This window comes from Podarcis raffonei, chromosome 3 (genome assembly GCF_027172205.1).
Source record: "Podarcis raffonei isolate rPodRaf1 chromosome 3, rPodRaf1.pri, whole genome shotgun sequence".
NCBI lineage: Eukaryota > Metazoa > Chordata > Lepidosauria > Squamata > Lacertidae > Podarcis > Podarcis raffonei.
The window spans coordinates 14,143,459-14,151,257 of NC_070604.1; the positions used below are offsets into that span (position 1 = coordinate 14,143,459).

Sequence of the window (7,799 nt, forward strand, 5' to 3'; positions counted from 1 at the left end):
GACACAGCGATTCTTCAAACAGCTCTTGTTTATTCACAGGCCAGAACAGAACTGAACTGAAGGGTTCAGTCAGCCTGCTTATATAGAGCTCCAGTACAACGCAACTGTAACAATTTTCTAAGACTATCCAATCACTGAACGTCACTTTCAATCCCTTATTTGCATAACTATCTACAGTATCCCCCTGCTGGCCCAGGGTGAGAACTTCAGTACATAACAGGGAGAGATGAGGGGTGGAGATTCACTTGGGACAACGCCCTTATCCAACAGGCTTGGTTCTATAGCCTCTCTCTGTAAAGATTGCAATAAAAAAAGGACAGTAAGAAACTTTTCCCTTGTCTTTATACTTCCCTGGGCCACCAGCCTGGAGCCACTAACAGCATCCTGACAATGTGTGGCAATTTACACATTCCTGCCTATGAAAAGGGCGCTCTTGAACTTGCTTTGGGAAGCTAGTGCTGACTGTATAGAAAGTCCTGACCCCTGTCAGGCAGTGAGGGCCCAATGTGTGCATACAGTGGAGAAATGCTTCAGACCCCACCCCTTGTGAGCATCCCAAGAGGCTGCTAGTAGGAAGCCTGACTGCAATAAGGGAGATGGCAAACACCAGTGCAACGTTTCTCTCCCACAACCGCACAGGATTCCAAACCCTCCAAGTGTCTCTGTTTTCCATGGACAGTCCTAGATTTAGATAAGCCGTCCTGGTTTTGGATTTCATCCAGAAATGTCCTGCTTTTCCTTAGGACATTCCTATTTCCATCAAAGAAATGTGGGAGGGTATGGAGTTATGTGATCTCTGAACCAAGGAGATAGGTAACTATACAACTGTTTGAAGCTATCCGAAGGCAGCCCTGTATAGAAAAGTTTTTCAATGTTTAATGTTTATATTTTTGTATATTCTGGAAGCTGTCCAGAGTGGCTGGGGCATCCCTGTCAGATGGGCAGGGTATAAATAATAATATTATTGTTATTATTGAATAGGACATCCTTATCTTCATCAGAGAAATGTGTGAGGGTGTGAGTCTGTGGGCACAGCCTCTCTTACTGAAGTAGAAGAAGAAGAAGAGTTTGGATTTGATATCCCACTTTCCCTTCCTCCCCCACAACAAACACTCTGTGAGGTGAGTGGGGCTGAGAGACTTCAAAGAAGTGTGATTAGCCCAATGTCACCCAGCAGCTGCATGTGGAGGAGCGGGGAAGCGAACCTGGTTCACCAGATTACAAGTCCACCGCTCTTAACCACCAGAGTTCATTTTCACTGAATATGTTCAGGCATCCCTATTCTCATCGAAGGAATGATGGAGGATATGGGATTCTTCACATATCTGCCCATCCAAACTTGGTGGTACGAGGACCAGGGCTCACTTGAGCACATAATTGCTCAGTGCTGTGGATGCATCTCAACCCCGTTCCCCTCCGAAGGAAAAGGGACCTGCTAAAAACAGAAGCAATTACAATTAATAACAGGCTTGCTACAGTGGCACGGCTCTCGCTGTTCTTCTAAAATATATTTCTAAAACATGAGGAAATCAACATCATTACTGCAACCTATGTAATTACGCCTGAGCAGGCAAACACTCCGCCCTCTCCTATCCCCAGCTTGTTTAGAACATGCTAAGTGGATCTGATCAGGGCGCAGTTTGTAGAGCCATCTGTGTCCCTACAACCTCCGCTCCTGAAACCCTCCTACACCCTCTTCCCACGCCTTTGAAACATTCCAGGTGCTCCGTGAACAAAACAGAATATTGAAATGAGCAGCACACGGATACAGTATCGTTCAAGGACACTGGAGAGCAGTGAGCACCATGGCTCCTGTAGCAAACGCTACCGGAATATTTATTCCCTTATTCATGGAGAGAACTGCAATCTCCTCTTGACTGCTTCCAGCTTTCATCCCTCTCCCCTCCGTAGCTGACAGTTCTGTGCCATTAAACTCCGAAATCTCATTCCACAGCCTACATCTCTGTCTGCTGAGCTCCTCCCTCCTGCAAAGGCTGCAGTGCTCCCCCCCCCCCCCACTTCTCAGCCTACTTGCTAAAGCATGATGGACTTGAGATGCTCGCTGTAAAAAGAGCTCCTTAATGGCTAAGGGTCTATTTGCGGTGGATGACAACATTTGCATCCTCCGAGACACGATGGAAAAAGGTGCGTGCTCTTGAGACCTCATCTGCAGGTGATATCCACTTATCTGCTACAGTTGGGCTTTTCAAAAGTGCCTAATATAAAAGATGAAGGCAGGCTTTACATTTCAAGTGTGGCAGAAGCTGCTGAACTCACTTTCTGGCATGTGTTTTTAGGGAAACACAGCATCTCACTGCTTGCCCCCCAAATGAATAGCCCCGTCCCCTTGAGTGTTCTCCTTGACCCACAAAACTCCTTGAGGAACGATGAAGGTTGGTAAGACAACTCAAAAATGCTGTGATTCACAGTAGGTTAGCAAAGAAGGGACAGAGCACACCATTCCTTCTCTGCCAGCCCACACAATTTATCTGCTGGCCACCGAGGAGAGAATTTCCCTCACACACATTTTATTTCCCCTGCTCTGCTGCCAGCAGAGATGGAGATGGCTGGCAAAAGAGAGGCAACTTTCTCCATTTTGTCTTTGCCAGCTTAATGTGTGTGTTTGTGTGTTGCCTTCTCCACACCAAGTGGCAGAAACAAGGGACCCTGGTGCATGTGGAGGGACCCTGTCCATTGCTTTCTAAAGACAAGTTTCTTTTTTTAAAAAAATAGATCTGTTGTGGCAGAATACTTTAATTGCACAAAGCTAAATTTCCCTCCTGCAAAATAGGTAGAGGTAAAGGTAAAGGACCCCTGGACGGTTAAGTCCAGTCAAAGGTGACTATGGGGTGTGGCGCTCATCTTGCTTTTCAGGTCGAGGGAGCCGGCGTTTGTCTACAGACAGCTTTCTGGGGCATGTGGCCAGCATAACTAATCCGCTTCTGGCAGTGATGGAAACCAGAGCGCACGGAAATGCTGTTTACCTTCCCGCTGCAGCGGTACCTATTTATCTACTTGCACTGGTATGCTTTCGAACTGCTAGGTCGGCAGGAGCTGGGACAGAGCAACGGGAGCTCACTCCTTCACGTGGACTTGAACTGCCAACCTCACAATCAACAAGCATGAGAGTCTTGGTTGTTTAGACTTCCTGTAACTAGAGAGGCCCTGTAATAGATGGATTGCCTACTTGCCCGCTCTTTGCCTTGCCTGCTGCTTCTCTGTCCTCATGCTACTGCCCATTTCAGTGAGATGACCACTACAGTCATACTTATGCTGACCACCTCACTAAGAGAAGAACATAGAGGGTCCACCATCTGCTCCCAACTAAGCCCACCTCACTGAGAAAGAGATTGTGCTGACGTGTACCTGCTTTTGGCAGCTTCCGCAAGAGAAATAAATATTCTGCCCACATGTTACTGCCTGCCTGAGTGGAAGAGGAATGAAGAGGAATGAATGCCTCTCCCCACAAGATGATGCTCCCTACCTGAAGGACAGGGGCTGCCCACTATGGCCCATGCTAGCCACCTGAGGGAGAAAAAGTGGCCACTGTGATCACATGCTGATGCTGCCTATTTCACAGACTGGCCACTGTGTCCTCACATGGATGTGTCCAACCAGAAGGAGAGACAAAGGCCATTGTGATGTCATGCTGATGCTGAAGGAGAGAGAAACTGGCCAATGTACCAGCCCACAACTGCTGTTCACCTGAGTAACAAGGAGACACTGCCTGGCACACCAACACATTGCTCACCATGTTCATGAGAATTATGTCCTTTGCACCTTGGGCCAGACTGGGGTTTCTTAACTTGTTTTTACTCTCCTGTTCCTGCATATTAGGTTCCCTTACCAGAGGTCTATAATAACAAGGTAATGTATCAACCACTTTTATCTGTACACAAAAGGTAGGTAAAGGTAAAAGGTAAATGACCCCTGGATGGTTAAGTCCAGTCAAAGGCTACTATGGAGTTGTGGCACTCATCTTGCTTTCAGGCTGAGGGAGCCAGCGTTTTTCCACAGACAACTTTCTGGGTCACGTGGCCAGCATGACTAAACCACTTCTGGCACAATGGGACACCATGACAGAAGCCAGGGTGCATGGAAATGCTGTTTACCTTCCCGCTGCAGCGGTACCTACTTGCACTGATATACTTTCAAACTGCTAGGTTGGCAGGAGCTGGGACAGAGCAATGGGAGCTCACCTCGTCATGCAGACTCAAACCACCAACCTTCCAATTGGCAAGCCCAAGAGGCTCAGTGGTTTAGACCACAGCGCCACCCGCAGCCCTTCCTGCAAAATACTGACAGTCTGGAGGGAGCCTTAACTTGACATTTGGAATCTATGTAAAGATCTCCCAATCTAATTCAGTGAAAAGCAAGTGCAATTAAAGTATATCAATTAGCAAAGCCTGATACTTTGGAGGGCTGCATCATATCATGGCAGAGGAGAGTTGACTAATAGTTTGATTCAGGGTAAAATCAGCTTCAAAGGTTCAATCGGTGTCTCAATGCATGTTTACATTTATATCTGTGCTATCAATGTTACTGTGCACAGGGTGTATTTTATCATTTTGGGAAGATACTTTCGTAGAACTAATCTCTTGCCTTAAGGTTTCAAAGGGATTAGAGGCTGGCTATTTTCTTCCACTGCAATGTGGGAGATTTATGCAGGTAATTCCATTAGCGCTGTTGATGTTCTTCACATAAATCCCCTGAGCATTAATTGGAGGAAACAGAAGCTCAATATTATATGCAGATCGTGCAAAGTCCCCCTTAATTTAGGGCTGAGTTGCACAGGAGAAACCTAAAAAATACTGAGACAGAGATTGCTTTGTGCAACAGCTTTTCCAAGGTGTGTAAAATTGTTGTGGGGAGTGGGGGTGGGTGGGGTAGAATATGTGCACAATGTATACATTTCTAGAAACATCTGGGACCAGAACTAGTGTGAAAGCATAGGACAATTTCCTTAGCATGTTATCACCATGACCCCAATGTGCTAAAGGCACTCAGGGCACCATCTTGATGAAGCTAAGCAGGACTGGGTCTGGTCTGGATGGGAAACCACCTAGGAATCACATGCATGTTGCCTTGCCCTCTGTGATAAGCAAGGTAGAAGTGTAATAAACTAAACCAATGGTCACCACCTTTTATGAGCCAATGAGCAATTTCAAAATTTGAGAGACTGTTGGAGGTGCCAGTCACAAAATAACTCCAGGCACCAGGTTGCCGGCCTCTGAACTAAATGAAAGAGGCATGCCAGGGCCTAGTGAGTCTTGAATGTCAGTCCTGCAGCTAAAAATGAGTAAGGAGTGTGGTTCTCTACTCCTGGAGGTGCTCACAACAGTTCTGGTAAACCAGGCCTTGGCAGGTCTAGTCCTCACAAAGTCATGTACTTTGACAAATGCCAAAGCCCATGTCACATTAGTCCCTGTGTTCTTGGAGGAAACAGCAATCAGGGATGGAAGGTAAATTTGATTCTGTTTTCATTTAAAGGCAAACTCCCCTGATTTGCAAGATGCAAACCAAAACTCAGCCATCCTTCAAAATTTGCTCTTCTCTGAATTTTCCAATGCCGTTATCTAGCCAGAAAAATGCACATTGGGGCACAGTGTGCATACTAATGTATACATTAGTGATAAAAGCATACAAAATGCATTACATTAGGGTAAAGGGCTTGCAAAAAATGGTACCTTAGTCAAAATGGCTTGCAAAAAATGTGTTCATTATAAGAAGTTCACACTCACATTCTGTTGAATTTTCATGAGTTTCTTTTTTCTTTTTTAATCACAAATTCCTGCAGAATTGTGAAGAACTCAGTTTAAGATAAGGGGGAAACGAGAAACGTAGAGAATGGAAACTGACAGGTTTGTGCAAGTCTAATGGCAGGACACCACTTTTCTCTTGAAAATACAGAGAACCTGCGATCAGGAAAGGAGGGTATATCTGCTTTTGTATATTGCAAAGGGACAGGTGGCAAGTGATATGTGGCACGCATGTGTATTTAACAGCTGATATGGCACGCATTGCGCATTCTGTTATCACTACCTGCATATAAATTGTTGTGCCAGAACTGAAGAGCTGGCCTCAGTTACCAAGCAGTTACTAATCTTGCCTGCCAGGCAGGCATTGTTAATCTCTCAATCAGGGAACAAAGGAAAAATCTTGTCTATAGCTGCTGCTGACAAGTTGAAAACCCAAGCAGGTGTCGTCTTCCTAAGCAAATGTGCGCGCACACACCTTTAGAGAGGGGGAAAGTTCCTGCTTTTGAGAGTAGCAAACAATCTCCTTTGTCAGGTGGTTTCGGAGCCAATCCGAGCGAATCATTTTGTGACACTTTGATTTGGACAAAGACTTGGTCCCCTGCCGGGTGCCCGGTGCAGACAGAAAGGGGTGATCCATACGATCCCCGCAGTGTCCACTCTGCCAAGGAAACACTGAGTGGAACACAGAATAATGTTTTTGGAAAAGGTTAGTCGTGAATGTCTCCTCGCAAACATGCCAGAAGGATGAACATGTTAGTGAAAACCTAACCTTTGGCTCGAAGAGGCCTGACCGACTGACAGGACACACAAAAAAACCTTCTTGAATGGTGGTCACGAAACAGCATCCATCTCTGCCCCAAACAACACCCACCATTTATGACTACGTTCTCTCCTTTTAACCACCCATTTTGCTTCCAGGCTAGCTCCTGGAGATGAGGCATCGGATTTTGCAACAAAAGCGTGAGTGGGGCTGCACTCTGCAGAGAAAAACAGGAGGCACAATTTATTATTATTTTATCTGGCACGGAAATATATTCTCCCCGGGTGAGCATAGCCCCTTGCGCAACGTCTTCAGCGTTCCACATCTATTTTTCTCTCCTTTGCTGAAAGCTTTATGTCAGCAACACTTCCTTTTTACAGATACCCCCTAGAGTCTTTCGCACTCAAGGGCAGCCCTGATGGGAAGAAGGTGTTTTCCGCCCTGCGGCTCTACATTGTGATTGCAGACTGCCTCCCCAGTCTCACAAACAATGGCATCGGAATGGCTGCCGTCCCTTTTTATATTTTTTGAGCAGTATAAAACTGTAAGTGGCTGCAAGAAGCGGTCACTGCTACATGCTTTCCCACCCCTCTGTTTTAAAGCCATTTTAATCTATTCCTGTCCTATCTCTTCCTGTGTAGCAAGCAGCTACACCTTTCGGCTGCTTTCAGAGAAGCTTAAAAAAAAACACCTTCAGTTTCCAGCTTGGCTAGAAACCCTGTGAATTATGGGAAGGATTTTTTTTTAAACTGTATCTTCCTTGCCAGCTCTTGAAATAATCAACTCAAGCAGGGTTTGAAGACAGAGCTAGAGCAGACAGCCCTGCAATGTCAAAAAAGAGGATTTGCACCATCTCCCTCCCCCCCCCAAAAGGACACCAGTTTGCATATGGTGATTTATATGTATAGATGCAAATTTAGAAACAGAAATGCTATAGTGAGGAAGACCCCAGCTGCGTATCTGCTCAATCTGTTGACCAGAAGATGTTAAGGGCTGGTGAGCAAGGCTCCTTCTCCCTCTCTCCTTTTATGGTTCCTTATCTTTAAAATGGACTCGGACTTCCAAATAGACGACAACTTCAAATAGAAGTCTATCTTTTGAAAGGCCATCAAACTCAAACTAGAGGACTGTAGAGGATGCCTCCCTGATTCCCCCCCCCCGCTGTTTTTTCAACCCCTACTCACTTTGCCTTCCTGAACTCTAATGAGTTTCTCATCCCAAAAATTCTAGAGAGGTCTCCATTAGGGTTACCAGATGTCCCCGGTTCCTGGGGACAGTCC

General features: G+C 45.9%; 1 long non-coding RNA gene across 1 annotated transcript; it reads left to right on the top strand.

Moving 5' to 3' along the window:
* Positions 1-3,671: 3,671 nt before the first annotated feature.
* LOC128410006 (uncharacterized) lies at positions 3,672-7,395 on the top strand. Its single transcript, XR_008329364.1, has 3 exons — positions 3,672-3,867; positions 5,798-5,934; positions 6,678-7,395. It is a non-coding gene; the product is annotated as an uncharacterized LOC128410006 (long non-coding RNA).
* Positions 7,396-7,799: the final 404 nt, after the last annotated feature.